General features: G+C 44.2%; 1 pseudogene across 1 annotated transcript in view; it reads right to left on the bottom strand.

Moving 5' to 3' along the window:
- Nucleotides 1-1,240: 1,240 nt before the first annotated feature.
- Nucleotides 1,241-17,523, bottom strand: part of LOC148014354 (uncharacterized) — a 109,501-nt pseudogene continuing 93,218 nt past the window's right edge. The window contains exons 14-19 of the transcript XR_015688596.1: nt 16,477-16,557; nt 3,338-3,439; nt 2,416-2,612; nt 2,166-2,328; nt 1,895-2,078; nt 1,241-1,744 (exon numbers count right to left, since the gene is read on the bottom strand). The product of XR_015688596.1 is annotated as an uncharacterized LOC148014354 (transcript). The remainder of the gene's footprint in view (nt 1,745-1,894; nt 2,079-2,165; nt 2,329-2,415; nt 2,613-3,337; nt 3,440-16,476; nt 16,558-17,523) is intronic.

Genomic DNA, 17,523 nt, shown 5'->3' with positions numbered 1-17,523 from the left:
GCGGAAACTATTAATGATAAGTATGTTCTAGAGCCCCTTGCACACATTAAAAGACTTTTGGTTGATTGGAAACACAATTGGTAAGTTATTGTCAACTATTCAAGGAAATATCTCTTGAAGTGTGCTATACAAATTGAAAGTAAGCCACAATCTTTATTATTATTTGTTAGTATTTTCCTTTGATAAGATTAACTAAGAACCATTCACAATGTGTATGGAAATTGTATATAACAATTACACAATCCATGGAGTAAACCATCATAAGTGGTGGCACAATTGGTAAATGGTAGAAACAAGTTCCTTACAAACTCCCTTCCATATAATGAAATACTTTTTGGCCAACCAAAGGGAACCTCTAGTGTTTTTATTTCCATTTGCTGGTTGTGGCAATTTTTGGCATTTTGGAAGAAAATTCTCAATAAGAATTAGAGCTCTTTCGATTGATCTTCCTCCTCGTCTTCCCCTTGTTTATCCCTCTTCATTTCTACCTCTTTCGCTTTCACCATCTTTCTCTTCTTTTCTACTTCAACTTCCTCTCTCTCTCTTAATCTTCTCTACTTCAACACAAATGCATTAAACGATCACTCCTAGAATACCCTATCGTACCCTTGCAACTTTTCTATTTTCCCAATGCATTTCCAAAGCCTTATTTGCATGGCACATTCTCTTCTGTTAGGCTTACCCTATATAAAACACTCTTTTATTATGCGTACCCTAAATAAAATTGCAACATGCTATAGATTCTTCCACAAACAACATTAACAAGAATGTCACATTTTGAGATCCAAACTACTCCATGCAAATAGTAACAAATTTTACATTACATTGATATATTTGTCAAATTAAGTAGCTGAAGAAGGTGAAATCCATGGGATATGTCTTATTAGAGTGCATGTGTTCCCTTAGCTCTTCAATGAATCTTTTGTACAAACACAATCCAACAATGTGATAGAACAGAAGAGCAATTTATCAATCATGATGGTTGACTATGTTTGGACAAATATTTCATAACCTAAATTCTCTTTTTACATCACACTACCCTTGGTCAAATCACTCAATTAGATATTTACTCCTAACATTCCCATTTTTTCAACCTTGTTGTTTAAAGGGGTTCTTTTGACTTTATTACCATGTTTACCCTAACTAGCATCTTGTTCACATGCTCCAACTTTGCTACGTTTAAAATAGTGTATGGAAAATTTAAAACACCAAAAATCGTAACATCAATCACCATGATTGACCATATTTGAACCAAGATCTCAAAACCTAAATTCTCCTCTCGCAATGCACTATCCTTAGTCAAATCATTTCGATTAAACCTTGTTCGAATCGCTTCAATTCAACCTTGGTCAAATCACCTCAATTAGAAGGTATTTTCAGGGCTGGATTTTTAACTTGCCAAAATTGAAGCTTGTCTTGATGAAAACCGGTTATGTTTCATAGAAGTTTTAGTTATGAAACTAAGTAATGCCATGATGTTTTAGACCAAAAGACCGGTCACATTTCAAACTTCTTTTCCCATTGGATAGGGGAAAAGGTTTCGATGAACACGCCTTCCAGCCTATTCAACCTCTTTGTTTCAAGGACCCTAAGGACCCTTGTGACTTTGTCACCTTGTATACCTTGTAGTAGTGTGGTGGTCACATCTTCTGATAGTACTGCTTCTAAAATGTGCATGGAGCCAATGGGGTAATGACGTGGCATTTTGTGGGTTGAGTTTACTTGGGTTGCATGGGTTGAAACTCTACGCTCCACATCCCCCGAGGCATAATAAACAAAACATCTATTTAGTATTCGCGATCAAAAGTGCTGCATGGAAATTTGATTCTGCAGCGTGCGATCAACTTGACAGAATGAACATAAATAACGAAGCATTCATGGTAGAGCGACTGACCGTGTATCAATCGTAGCAAAATTGTTCCGCTTTAACTGCTCCACATTTTGTACAATCCTTGGTAACTAGCTATACAAACTCAGGAGCTTGCGAGTCCCGATGGACTCATATAATACAAACTCAGGGGCTATCTATAGGGAAATTGTGCAATGGAGAATGGCTAGAGGCTAGTGGTAACTTTGCTCTGTATATGCGGTAAAAACACTCGGTAAGCCATGGAAGCATCAAAATCAATACGAGGGACGGAAAGAAACATTGCAACAGGACGCACCTTCATCTTCTCTCTCCAAGCAAAGGACAACCTCTGAGAAAACGATCCCTGCTGCTCGACTGCCTTAACACTGCCCCGCTTGCTGGCCGGGTCGTCTCCGTTCGCCTTCAATGGAACAACTAACTCGCTAGTTTCTGCTAACAGATGATCGACCTCAGCTGTCCTGCACCCAAGTAACACGATTAAGCACTTGCCCAAAACCAACAAACACGAAGGGGAATAACACCAAACGGCCGTTCGACTGACTCACTTTGATGAGATCCAGGGCCATGACCATCGCAATCGTTCATCTTCACGAGTGTGAGCGGCAGACTTCCCGTCTCTTGATGGAGGGATATGGCCATTGCCCTGACCCTCATATTGTAGTTTGGCCTCTAGCATGCTTTCAGCCAGTGACGCACGTTTCTGCATTTCCTCGAGAGAGCTCATTACCCTCTCATACTTGGCCTAAAAGCACGCGCACACAAGAACTCAGAACAGACCCTACAAGACATTAACCTCTGATTACAACGTCTACATGCACAGTATTTGCTTCAGCTTGAAAAAGCATCATACAAAGTATTGTTGCCAACGATCCCTAAAATTCCATCTGTTACACACTTTTGAACACTTCGTACAGGTGAAACTGTTAACTCACACACAACACACCTTACATCTTCGGACAAGAGTCATGCTGGATAAAGAACTTACCATTCTAAGAATGGTTTCCACATCCAATAAGAAACCGGTTAAGAAGCACAATGACTCCCAGGCGGAGAAAGAGCAAGAGCCATTCGAACTTGAACTCACTAGTCTCTAGGCCAAATCATAACCACTAGCCTCTAGGCCATCATTTTGGGGGCTGCATCACATTAATATGGGTCACCCATGGAAAGCTAAAACAAGTGTCTATAGGTGCGTTCACAGTCCTAAGCTGTGCACGAAAAAAGACAACATTAAGGACAATTCTGCAACCTTAGAGGCCCTGAGCTGTGTATCGCACTTATGATTGAGATCAATTATGGTGCAGATGTAACGTTTTGACATTTATCAGCATAGACCTTTTGACAACATTAGTATATAACTTCTATTACTTTCTTTTTCTCACATTCAATTGCAACATTAAACAACTTGCATTGTCAAGAAACACTAAATGGCAACAAATGTAATGAAAAGTGTTCAACAGAGCATACCTGCAATTTTTGAACCTCGAGTCTTAAAGCTGATGCATCTTCTTCTGCACATTGTCTAGCATCCTCCGTCAAGCGCTGCTCATTCTCCATTCGCATTACTACCTAACGAAAACCAAGCCCAAAATTACGTACTTCAAAATAGACTTTGAATATGGAAGTAAGAAATAGATGACAGGCATTGAGAGGTATGCATAACAGAGGTCGCAAACTGAAATTAAAAATAAAACTTTTTGAGTATGAAGTTTTAACTCTTCTTTAGTGCACCTCGAGTGTGTTCATATGGAGTTGGGGTATGAACCACAGGCAGTGGGCAGCATGATCCAGATCTCTCAATGGCTCTATCTAAGGTGACTCCCTATGATGGAACCACAAGTCAGTGAGACTAAGGACATTCAAGAAGATGCTCAAGGTGACCAGGCTAGCAAGTGCCACAAGATAGTAGTGGATCCCACAGACATGAGCACTTTGGAATTTCTGCAGCAGGGTGCACGCCCTCCTTTGGATGAGAAGGGGTGTGAAGATATGATAGGGTTTGCACAGAATACACAAAATGTACAAACACAACTAAAACACAATAACACAACCGCAAAATGCAAAATGCAAAAAACATAAACACAAGTGGAGAAAAGAGAGTTCTAAAGTGAATGAATGTACGAGACACTCAAGGACAAAGCTGTCCAATAGTGGGTGCTCTCAGGGGAGCAAGCTGAGGGAGGTGTTGATGTGCCTCGTCCATCAAGATGGATCCCAACTGCAGTAGAAGCAAACACAAATGGCATGCTGTAGAAGCAAACACAAATCATGCCGATGCTGGAAATGGAAGGATAGTAGGCTGGAAACCAAAATGCAACGAAGATGATGGCAGCTGATCTAGTAGTAGTGGGAGGTTGAGCAATAGCTATAGATCACGAAGTAGCAGTCGCTAGAGGCCAAACAGCTAGTGGAAGAGGGTTGATGGTCGAAAACTACATGACAAAGATGGGGCTGAATGGTGGGCAGCCTATCTATTTGCAGAAGGATCCTTCTGAATTAGGGTTTGCATGTGGCACACAAAACTCTCTAGAACCGCCCCCCACTTAATGAAAATTTTGGTAATTTACTGTTTTGGGACTGTTTTAAAGAGCTAATTAGTGTTGAAGGAACTAGCTCAATAGGAGGACCATAGTTGTCAGCTACGGTATGGTATGGTACGATATCAGTATGAAAAAAATAACTTGATTGTTAAAATACAATACTAAATGGTACCTTAAGATTTTATAGGGTACGGTACAATATTAGTACCCACCAAAAAAAAAAAAACTTGATTATGTTGGACTAAAGATTGATAGAATAGCTAGTTCAAGTCTGAATAGCAACGCTATTAGAGTAAATAAGATGAATACTTGAGGGTAACATGCCAAAACCTGATGTGGCATGCGTAACATGCGCTAGTGCTACCTCCAACATACACCTACATTGATGGGAGTGGATACTCATACATAATGATCATACAAATAAGATAAGTGTGGGCTTGAGAGAGAGGAAATGACTAGAGAGAGAGAGAGAGAGAGAGAGAGAGAGAGAGAGAGAGAGAGAGGCTTGAGAGAAAAGAGGGTGGAGAAGCTTGAGAGAGAGAGAGAGAGAGAGAGGTTTGGGGGAGAGAGAAATAAGAAAAAAAGAAGAAAAAAAGAGAAAAAAGAAAGAAAAAAAGAAAGTTATAGACTTGAAGGAGAGTGGTAAAAAAGTGACTATTTTTCATACTTGATGGTATGAATATGTATTGTACCATACCATACAAATCAGTGCGTACTACTTATGAAAACAACCTTGAGGGGGACATCTACCAAGGTATACTAGCTCAAGCTAATAGCTTAATAAGTGAGTACGTCCATGCAAATGAGGGTAAGGTGTCCACATTACCGGACAGTGAGAATGTGGTGATAGTGTTGGGAACAGACATTGTGTTGCAAGAAATTGATGCCTTCCATGTGCGGGCTACTATCTTCTATTTCATTGGTCGCATTCCCCTCATTTTGGCTTGGCTTAAGGGTATGCTTTTCATTGGTGATTTGTGGAAGGAGGATATAAATGGATAGGTACATGCTCCTCTGGTGAAGGACATTGTTGATGGGTCGAAAGGATTCCTTGAGGCTCTTTTTCTCACCCCACAAGCTTAGGCTCAAGTAATGCAAAGTATCCCTTTGTTTTTGGATGGCCAATTAGTTCATGTTGTCCTGTAGCCTCCCTTCAAGGAATTTCAAGATGTCCTCAAACAAGTGTGTCCTATTTGGGTGGAAGTCATCAACTTCCCTTCACATCTCTAGCGGCTTCTTGCATTGGTCTTACACTTCTTGGGCAAGTATTGGTTGAACCCCGCTCGGCTTACACTGGTTGAACCCCGCTTGACTTCCCACTACATAAATTGTACCTGTTTGCTATGGGTACTTTCGAGTGGTTGGTCTTCAGGGAAAGACATGGCGTCTGGACCCTTATGTGTTCTGGGAGGAGTTTTGGGAGTGGCGCGTTTGGATATGGGAGAGCAAGCCACTTGATGAGCTTGAGTGGGACCATGGAGAGTGGCTATGGCCGGCCACTATGGTTGCCAAGAAGCCATGAAACCAGCCTTCCTTCTGTGGATGGCTGGTAAGTCCCTGATTACAACTTAATTATAGCAGTAAACAATAAATGCATATCTGAAAATACAAATTTACCCACTGATCTTGGACAATGCACACCCGATTGGTCCAAAATTGGCGCCCCTTTTAGTATTTCTTTAGCTTTATTGAAGAAAAAGTTGATTTACAATGAGATTCTCCCAATCCCTTCCAGTATTTCAATTCCTCTTGCTGTCCAAAGTGACCCGCAAGTCTTCAATCTATTTTGCCCCTTGATTCGGGCACTCAATTGTCCTTCACCCGCTTTGATGGAGATGGGAAATTCCCCACATTCAAATATTTGATGTTCCCTCCACTTGAATAGGCTAAAAATAGCTTCAGCCCCCTCATCAATCAATGTGTTGATGGTGCACGTGTGCTTAGCAGTGACCATCATGTTGAGGTAGGCTGGGGGTGCTGCTTCCTCATCCTCATCGTCTTTTCAGTAATAGTGGCTGCTCGTACGTGGACAGGAGGTGCTGGCATTGGGGGCTCATGCAACGGGTGTGTCGAAGGAAAGTACTTCTTCATGCGGCTGCCATTGAAAAAGCCTATGCCTTCACCCTCTAGGGTTTCGAGTTCTATGTTGCCAATTCGACTGTTGGTCCGAACCTTAAAAGGTCCTAGACCCCGCCGAAACTTCAGCTTTTGCTTATGTTCTTTGACTGAGTATAGCAGTACCAAGTCACCCTATTCAAATTTGCGCTGCTTGACATACTTCTCAAACCAACTTTTGCGTCTTGCCTTCTCACATATAAGCGCATGGGTGGCTAGAAGCCAGGTTTCCGTTAAGCATTCGAGTTCAATCAAGCATTCCATCCAAGCCCCCTTTCCATCCCATCTTTCTTGAAGGGTGATGCTGAGGCTTGGTACGAAGAATTCCAAGGGAAGGATTGCCTCTGTACCATATGTCAATCTAAAGGGGGTCAGCCCTACTGCCGTCTTGTAAGCCGTGCGGTAGGCCTATAAAGCCGCCATCAATTTGTTATCCCAATCACTGCGTGACACAGAGAAGACCTTGGTCAGGACGTTCACTAGGATTTTATTTGTTGATTCAGCTTAACCATACGCCTGTGGGTAATATGGTGAAGATTTTCGATGGATGATTAGGAAGGACAGGAGGTGAGCTATCACTTCATTGATGAAGTGGGTGCCTCAGTCGCTAACTAGTTCGATGGGGCAGCCGAATCGTAAGATCACTTGCTCCCATAGGAACTTAGTGGTGGTCCGAGCGTCATTATTTCGTGTAGCTCGCACTTCTGTCCATTTGGTTAGATAGTCGGTGCCCACAATGATGTATTTAGCCTATGAATATTGTCCCGCGGGAGTAATGGAGCCAATGAAGTCAATCCCCCATTCTCGAAAGGTTGTCAAGCGATAATTGGGGTTAGGCTCCATGCAATCTTTACGGATAGGTACTTTAGTTCGTTGGTACTCATCACAATGCTTCACGAATCACGTCCCATCTCGGAAGAGGGTACTCATCACAATGCTTCACGAATCACGTCCCATCTCGGAAGAGGGTAGGCCATCACAATTGGGACTGCAACACTTGGCGAGCTATTGTGTCGCCGTTGAAATGTCCTTCTGAGACCGCCGTGTGCCTCTGTCAGTTCGTCATATATCTCATGCTCACACACGCATCTGCACAATAACCCGTCTTGTCTCAGCCTGTAAAGTTGGCCAGCTATCAATTGATAGGGTTGGATTTTAAGAATAAGCCGCCTAAGTCGGGCCTTTTCTATCGGTCGTTCCAGTAGTCCGTGTTCAAGCACTTGAACTATGTCATCTGCCCAATAAGACGTCACGTCAGCTCTAAACAAATCTTTTTCGTTGGACAAGCGGAATAGATGCGTGTCGGGCAATTTGTCCACAATGCCTGGTCCAACCGGTTCTCCTGTGGAGATGCGAGATAGATGGTCAGCCATGTAATGTTGTTTCCCCTAACACACCGTCACAGAGAAATCAAACTCCAAAAGCAGAAAAGCCATCTAGCAATCCGTCCTATAGTGCATGGTTCGTTAACCAGGTACAACAAGGCTTGATGGTCAACAAAGAAAGTAAAAGATGTAGCTAGAAGGTAATGCCGAATTTTCTTTACGGCAAACACCATGGCCAAGCCCTCTCACTCCGTTCTCGAGTAATTCATTTCAGTCTCAGTGAGTTGCCTGCTAGCAAAGCTCACCCGGGTAATCCAGGTTGTGTTCACCAGGTTGGCACAACACCGCCCCTACAGCGAATTTCGAAGCATCAATGTGCACATGAAACGTAAGTGTCCAATCTGGGGCTCGTAGAATTGGTGTTGTGGTCAAAACCTTTTTCAATTCCTCATATGAGCGTTGGCATTCCTCGGTCCATTCGAATATGATCAACAACGTGTATAGAGGTCTAGCAATTAATGCATAGTTCAATATGAATGGCCGATAATACCCTGTATGTCCTAAGAAACACTGAATACCCTTGAAATTAGTTGAGGGTGGAAGATCGACAATGGCCCTGATCTTTGAAAAATCTATGGCAATGCCATTCTTCGACACCATGTGTCCTAGGATACATCCATGTTTCACCCAAAACTAGCACTTCAAGGGATTCAATGAGAGACGGTATAGTCGACACCTTTCAAAAGCCACTCGGAGTCTATCCAGGTGTTCTCGCTAAGTGGAGTAAACACACAAGTCGTCCACGAAGACTTCTAACCCCTTCTTAGCATGTCTTTGAATATTGTACACATCAATCGTTGGAAAGTGGCTGACGCGTTAGTCAATCCAAAAGGCATGACTATGTAGGCAAAGACTCCCCATTCAATGGCGAATTCAGTCTTATGCCTATCGTTAGAATGCACTTGCACCTGATTGCATCCAGAGAAACTATCCAAAAAACTGTAGGCCTCCTTGCTAGCTACTCTCTCGAGCATGTGCTCAATGTATGACAGTGGGTAGTTATCTCTCTTGGTAGCTATATTTACCTTCTTGTAATTGACACACACTCTAATCTTCCCATTCTTCTTTAGTACGATGACTATGGGCAAGACCCAATCCGTGTGTTCAATTTCATAGATGAATCCTGCTCTCATCAGTTTGTCAATTTCCTCCTTAATAGTGTGACCATGCTTTGGATTCATGGGATACAGTCACTGCTTGGCAGGCATTGTGTCAAGCGTCATGGGTATGTTATGAGTCACCACGCTCGGGTCTACTCCTTTGAGCTCTTCTAGGGACCAAGCAAAGACGTCTATATACTCTCGCAGGAGAGTAACAAGACTTGCTTCATCATGCTCAGCCAAATCATCTGCTATAAAGACAAGTCGTGGGGTCTCCCCTTCCCTAGCTAAATTGACCTCCTTGACCTTGGCGGGTCTCTCGATTGGTTCGCTTGCCTGCCCCTGTCGTTTGGCTCCCAACAAGATCACCACCCTATATCCCTTTTTGAATTTTGTGAATCATTTTGGCAGATCTTCCAGTTTTCATTGTTCGTCCGCCCATGTTTCATGGTTCTACGCCTGTCGTTCCTCCTTTAATCGTCGGCGTCGTAGGTGGACAGGCAAGTCCCCCTTAGTGCGTCTAGTCTTGGGAACCCAATGTATTTCAGGGTCACTATCTGAGCTGACCTCAGATTCGGAATCGAACGCTCCATCTTCCCTAGAAGAGGGGCTCTCTCCTGGTGGTTGTAGCTCAAAAGGTGAGTCCATTTGCAGCAGTGGTGCGTCGCTTGGTTAGCTAGGCCTGCTCGCTTGTAGTCGATTGCGCCCGTGTGCTCCAACCAAGTTCAATCGTGGCGATTGTGCCTAACTCCTTCCCCTACTCTAAGTGCACTCTGCTTACGTAGTCTGGCGTCGACTTGTATTTGTTTGATCATATGCCCCCAGTGTCGTACTCTAGGGTATCCACTTCCTTTTCACTCTCATCACTGAAGGAACAACAGTTCTCATATTCGTCATCGGAGCTATGTTTGTCCGGTTGTTCCTGATTCTCCTGGTTCTGACTATTCTCTTCTTGTTGGTCGGGAAGTAAGGCCCAATTGTACTTCAAGTTCAAATCGTGCACCTTGGACCATCACCATTCAGGCTCGTCTAAGAGATCTCAGAGTGGCTTAAGATTCGTTGCTGGGTTGCCCATCAACTTGTCGGTCAAGTACCCTAGGATCTCTAGGAGCTTTCGTTTATTATTCGAGATTTGGAATGCAACAGGGTCGGGTTTTCCACGTAGACTTCCAATCATCATGGAGATTGGTACCAAAGGTGTGTCCTTGAGTTTGTGAGTTGCCTTGATGGCTTGTTCGTACTTCTCAATATCTGAGAACGGTAGGTCGATGGTAGCAAGAACATGCATCTAGTCTCACTCGTCCTCAGGGCATGGGATATACTTGGTAAGAGCTCCATAGAATCCCCTAGTCTGTCCATCGCCCTTCAGCATGGTGGAAATGGCGTCTAGGTCAACTGGCGTAGTCTTCCAAGTGTCCATCTCCACTCTCACAGCTTTTGTTCGATTGCCTAAGAAGATAAGACCATTGCCCCAGTCTTCTACGACTCTCGCGTTGCGCATCCAGGGTCAACCTAGCAAGATATCGTAGTCCACTCCCTTCATGACTATGAAGTCAATAGAAAACTAGATCCATGCGATCTTTACTGGCCAATTTTTTAACACTCTGAAAGGCTTCACCTTCATTCCATTTTCTAGTGTGACGTTACATCTAGCAGTTTCGAGTACCACATGGCTTAGCACACTCACTCTTACCTGTCTCCAAGATCCCCTTTCTAGTGACCTCCCCTAGTGCTAAGACCGGTAGGACTGCATGCATTTCCATGCCTTCCCAAAAGGTGTTGATGTGTAGGGATTTGGGCATGGAGTGCAGCGTCAGACTCGGTATTTGAGTTTCTGCATTGTGCTCAGGCAAATCTGTCGCAACCGGCTCATTTGGTTATTCAACCCACTGCTTAAGCTCCCACCATAGCATTGGGTGTTGCCTAAGCAGATCGCCTAAGCTTAGAGTTACCGGAGTGGTCACTAGTATATTGAGGAGGTTGCTAGTTACTTCCTCTCTGATAGGTCTGTGGTTCTTAGCCAATGGCCCTGATTAATTTGCCGGCTTGAGGCAGTTAGACTTTGTCCATGTGGCCCAGCTTGTGGTTCCCTCATCTCTCTTGGTTTTGGTTGTAGGAGCGAGATTGGGGTGCCTATGCTTGAGAGATCATCAATATCATCCTCCAGTATGGGCCCAACGTTCTTTAGGTGCTCCTGGGCCTCCCTTACCCATTCTTTCACCTTCTTGATGGCTTCGAGTTGGCGCTCTGGATTGGGGTACTCCCCAACCTTAGCACTTCCCTTTTTAGCCGCCCAAGGCGCCGACATATCTTCTTCTGCGTCAATGACTTTCCTTCCAACCAGCACTGTTGTGGCACTTTCAGTTTTGAGGGTGACCTTGGCATCCGGTCCTTTCTTCCTTCATCTCTGGCTCTTCTTTCCAACTGAGGTTGCGTCAAGGCTGCTAGGCCCTTGCAATGATATGCCGGCCTGCTTGGTCTACGCTCGGGTCATTACCTGCAACGTAATAGGTGTGGCCTCTCCGTCGAGTGTCTCAACACCGAATAACTCCAATGGAACTAATGGCTCCGTTGCCAAACTAGAGGATGGCCTCTGTCTAGGGCAATCGACAAACAGATGAGTGATTCCACACTCAGCACATCTCAAGTTAGCCTTATCTCTATTTGCTTGCTCCCTCTCGAGGCAGCGCGAAGAAATATGTCCGAGGTGACCACAAGTCCAACATGCACACACTCAGCACATCTCAAGTTAGCCTTATCTCTATTTGCTTGCTCCCTCTCGAGGCAGCGCAAAGAAATATGTCCGAGGTGACCACAAGTCCAACATGCAATCGGTTCTTCGGCTTGCCCTCCTAGGCCTCTGCCTCTCCCTCTACCTAACGCCATCACCGGTACTGGTTGATAGTCCATGAGGATAGTGTTGCCTTCCTCATCGTACGACACATATGGGTTTACATAAGGCTCATCACTGCTAGACTCGTCCACATAGTGGACTGGAGTATCACTCAATGGGTGGGTCACATAGGGTCCCAGTGCTCTAGGGATGCCTGTAGGATTGATTTCCATTCTAGGGATGGTCGGTTTAGCATCATTAGGTGCTAGGAGAGCCAATGGGGCTCGCCTTCCAAAGAGGTTCGGTGGCTTGTTCGCAAGGTAGGGTTGACCGTAAGGCTGCGGGTATGGGAGCCTCCGAGGTAATCGACAATGCATGGTGTCATGGCCGAACCTACCACAATTAGTACAAGGTCGTGACCTAGGATCGTTACATTCAGCTGGCAAGTGGTTTCTGCCACAATGCACACATTAAACATGTGGGCGTGTTGGTCGTCTCATCATCTCCTGTAGTTTGGCTATGTCCATCTCCTGATCTCTGCTAGCCCTTGTCTTGAATCACTACCCTTCCTTTTATCCAACGTGCTTGGCTCTACTCTTTCACTCGGTGTTGAGGTTCTCTCGGAACTCCTCACACTAGACTCTTCTTGATTCAAGCCTCTGGAGCCGCTTTCCTTGAGCCGGTCATCCACTCTAATAGCTTCTTCAAAGACCCTTGCCAGTGCATCTCACTGTAAGATTGAGTTGGCAGCCAAGGCTTTGTAGAGCTCTTTGCTTCGTATTCCGTTGAGGAATACTGTGGATACCGCCCTTTCAGTTGGCCTCTTACCCCATGGGAATTCTCTTAAAGAGGCTCCTCACATGAATCACATAATCTCGAATATCCTCTCTCTCTTTCTGCTTGACGTTCATAAGTCACACTAACAGGTTATCGAAGTATCCAGGTCCAGAAAATCTCTTAATGAAGAGATTTTTCAAGCCATTGAAATCGGTATGCTCTGCAGCATCTAGACTTGTGTACCAGGTCCACCGACCCTTGTTGCCTAAGCACAATCCGAAGGCTTGGAAGCGTTGAGTAGAATCAGTAAGGCCCTTGGCCTTGCAGACATGCTCAAACTGCTCCACGAAGCTGTATGGGTCGACGGTAGCTTTGTATTTGTCCAGCTGTTTTGCTACCACAAGGATTTTCAATTGGCTCTTAGAGCCTTGGTTGACTCCTAACCCTGTTAGTAGCGATGTTGCCAATGCTGCAGCGCTTTATTCTGTGGCCGTGTTATCTAGCAGCTACTTTGTCAGGAACTCGCTCAGTGTGAGATCTCCTTCTAGCGCTCTCTCGCTCTTTGACCGATTCTTGCCTGCTAGGACTAGCACCCTCTAGATCTCTCGCATTTTTAAACTCTGGCATAAGTTCCTAGTTTGCTGATCCTGGTTATACGCAGCTAGGCCTTGCAGAGCTCTGCAGGCAAAATTTTTTTCCTCCTCCAGGTCTCCTAAGATGTCCTCAACTGATCTACCGCGGTGTTCAAGCCAAGTTTGAGCATCGTATTTGTACACTAACTGTTAGACAACCTCAGGAAAGTCTCCTAGGTTAAGCTCCTCATCGCTTCTATGGCCTGAGCTGCCCTCTTCCATGTCTAAGACTTCCTGTACTGCCAACTCATTGATTAGGTCAATAAGGCAGGGTAGATTCACCTCCACAATAGTACGTGTCTGATTTTCAGCTGTATTCCTCCCTTGGTCCTCCCTTCGGGGATTCAATCACCTGCCTATGTCTTTGGGTCTTCTCCTACTGGTGGGTTCCTTCCAAGTTCTTACGTCTAGGTGAGTTCCTTATTAATTACAACCAGTGCTCAACTTACTCTCACACTCTGCATGGGTGCATGTGTGTGCTCTTTTCTATGCACTATGCGAAGTCAAGCTTTCAACTTTTCCCAGTTGTGCTTAGAGGACTGAAATTCAAAGTGAGTGAGAAGACAAGTGCCTAGACGACTCTATCACTCTCGTCGTGGGTTTAGCCTGATAGGTTTGCATGCCTGATTTTCTGTCATCCGTGCTAGTTTATAGGGTTCTCTGCTACTCTCTCTGCCCTGTCATGACCGTGTTGTTGGGTTGAATCGCTAGATGGTCGACTAGCGTCACTTCTATGCTTGAGTCTCGCTAATCCCTTTGTTCCTTGTGCTAGAAAGGCTTCTCTAGCATCTGTGTGGTCTTCTGATATTCGGCCAGCCAGTATTTTGGTGGTCTAGTCTAATGTTCAAAAGATTCTAAAAATTCAAACTCGGCCCAACAGGTCCGAATTGCACGGGCCGAATGTCTAATTCGGCCCGTTCGAATGGCCGAGGGCCGAATGAGAAAGGGCCAAATGCAATTGGTCCGAATGTCAAATTCGAACAATTCGAATGCGGTTGTCGGAGGGCCGGATGGCTGAACAACCGATGGCCGAGTCAGGTGGGCCGAGGTCCGAATGTTGAATTCTGGCGGGCTTTGTCCAAGTGGGACTGTGCTGAGTCGGCAAGGCTGAGGACCAAATTTTCAAGTGTCCGAGTCGGCAAGGCTGAGGACCAAATTTTCAAGTGTCCGAGTCAAGTGGAACGAATGGCCAAACGGCCGAGGGCCAAGTCAGTTGGGGCCAAGGGCCGATTCTGGGACTCAGCCCAGAATTGCCATCTCTCAGATGGGCCGAACGCGACGTGTTTTTTGCTGAGCTTGCAACAAAATTCACTGCGCTGAGTGATCGAAGCCTTCACGCTGCTCAAGCACCTCCAAATCCTAACTACACATGTAGGGGAAGCTATGGGAGTGGTGGGCATAGATGAAGATGTAACCTTTGATGAGCTAGAAAATAGAGATGCATTATTGTTTCCTCCAGGCTTCACATTAAGTCCCCATAACCACATTCCAAGGTCCATTTGGCACTAAAACATATTTGAATATGTACGCCCAACTAGGACAATTCCTTGCATCAAGTCTGTCATCAGTTGATACCATCATCCCAAACAAATCCAGTGTAATTGCCATGATTCACCGAGTACTGACAAGAGTATCACTGCTTCACACAACAGCATAAAAACAGCCAAAAATGACTGCCTAAACTCCAAATATACCTATGAGACAGGAAAAGCTGAAAATGATTTAATGCTTCCATAAGTCGCTATATACAGAATGTGTTGTTGCAGATGCACTTAGAATGACAAAACCCAGGCAGGGTCAACTGTTAGGGATGGCACCCAGAACTGTCCATTCAGGTGGGAGAAAAGGAATAACACTGACTACAAAATCAACTCATCAAAATTTCAGGTGTCCTAGAGAAAGAACACTCACGGATACCTGTCTTGGTTTGGTTTGGCAACAAGGTTGCATATTAACTTTAAGCATTTGCTGCTGAAATCCAATAAGTGCCAGAGCCTGATATCTCCAGCAAAGATTTTACCACCACATGAGGTGATTCAGGACCTTGGAAGTTCTATAGATTAACAAATTACCCTCAACCAAGAAAGACCCTGGCTCCCAGAGAAACTATGATAAAAGTAGGATTACTAGAAGCTTTCCAGGCAGCCGTCCATGTAAGTCTCAGAATTCTGCAATGGTGTAAGTATGATTCCACTTACCTCTTCTGATTTGGGGTAAAAAGGGACATTGATGGTTGCAAGTCTCAGGCCACGAAGCCAGTTATTGGAAATATCCCTTCAATCACAAAAGCCCTAAGGTTGCTTGAGGTTGAGATGGTCTCCACTCAAAAAAATGCCTAGCAAGTATAGTAACAGGGAATGGCTGTATTCAGCTTCGCATCCCCGCCCACCTCTATAGCATCCCAGTCCTATCCCCATGTTAGATCCTCTTCTCCTGGTGACCAGGAATGGCGATTCCTTTCCCTGTCCCCATTCCAATCCACAAACCTGTCCCATGATACTATGCTAGCAAAAGCTTTGCTGGTGACTGTTTCCTTTGAGCAAACGCAGTCTTAAATAATGTTGACTGCCATGTGCATGAATGTAAAAACTAAACATAGATCATTGAAAGACTCCCCTATGCACAGTTTTGCAACCCCCCTTATTTTGACTGGATTGACACAAGACCAAAAAGAGTTCAATGGCACGGTCAATGGTGTAGAGAACTGCAATCATTGGGTAATTTCATGCACAACTAAACCTTAGACTGGAGTATGATATGTGATGAGGCTTTGCCAAATCAAGAGCCTATTAAGGCTTACAATTTTGCAACATCTGGCATTCATATATTGAGGATGCGGTTGACATAGACAGCCAATGGCTTTCATTTCCATGTGATTGTAGAAATATCATGGACTTGGCATGCATCATCATGTATAGAGGTATTAGGAGGCAAATAAGGCCATCGTTACAACCAGCCCGTTCCATCTCTCAATGAGCAAAAAATGATCAAAGATTGGAAAATTGAAAGCACTGGTGCAGAAATTCATGCCCTCTTCCTCCAAGAAGTGACTTGAAGAAAAGCTTATGCACATGTCTGTGTAACATCCCAAAAAAAGAGAAAAGCTTGTGAGTGGCAACAAATAGCATAGTTAGTTTTAAAGGAATATGTATGCAACCACCGCATGACATCATCCACTGATTGAAAAAGTTTGGAAGCATTACACTAAAACACAACAAAATCACCTGAAGCAAAGCATGCTCATGTTGTTCTTTCTCAGCAAGAGTTTGTTTTAATCGTGCTACAACATCTTCAAGGCCTTCAACCTATCAATCAATACATAAATCCAAATGTTCCTATAAGACTATGTCCAGCTATTTTAATACAAAAATGCTCATTACAATAACCAATTATGATACAAACACATGGTTAAGTACATAAAGTGCTGCACATATCATAGTGAGTTGGACTCAATCATAAAACTTTTTTCCTACAACATGCACACTTCCCATGAAATTTTTGCAGTGGCAATTGTTGAGCTAACATAAGTATTACATGCTGAATTAGCCACTTAAAACAGCCCCAAAAATGCTTAATTAATCAAATCCCTAAATTGGTACACAATGTGTTAAATGAGGTCCTGAAACTTTCAATAAATAGGCAAGCTGCCCTCCACTCAGCCTCAATCTCGTTTTTGCAAGTTTCAAGTGCTAGAACTTCGCAGTCCACACCCCGTTCACGCAGGATATCTCATCTGAAGCTGCCCCAAGCTTTCTTCAACCATCCTGCGCTTATTTCCACCCTCTACCTCATAGCCTATGTCACTTCCTGCATTTTACTGCAGCGTTTTACTGCTGCTATTTTATTGCTGTGTTTATTGCTGTGTTTTACTATGGCATTTAGTACTGCGTTTCATTGCTCCGACTGTCACAAATCCAACATCTACTGCTGCATTTGCTGCTGCCACATCTTTGCAGCCTGCTTTGCTGTTGGAGCTCAGCTGGAGGAGTGAGCAGCTGATCAAGGAGAAAGCACGTGAGAGTGACACACAGAGAGAGAGAGAGAGAGTGAAAGTACGATTCAATTTGGGTGTACCAACAAATGTATTGGTACACAAAGAATAAAATATATTTATACTTAGGGAACGTAAGGGTGCATTCACATGTACAACTAAATAATGCACGTGTACTATACACGGAGGTGAAGAAGGGCCTTTATCCCAACAACCTCCCACTTAAAGGTCCGAAGTGAACCTCTAACCAACTCCCACTAGTCATATACAATGCTCATGA

The sequence above is a fragment of the Lygodium microphyllum genome, chromosome 25 (assembly GCF_053477565.2).
Source record: "Lygodium microphyllum isolate KBCC chromosome 25, Lygodium_microphyllum_v1.1.10, whole genome shotgun sequence".
Lineage (NCBI taxonomy): Eukaryota > Viridiplantae > Streptophyta > Polypodiopsida > Schizaeales > Lygodiaceae > Lygodium > Lygodium microphyllum.
Note: the sequence above shows the minus strand (reverse complement) of the source record. Positions and strands in the feature narration are given on the sequence as shown.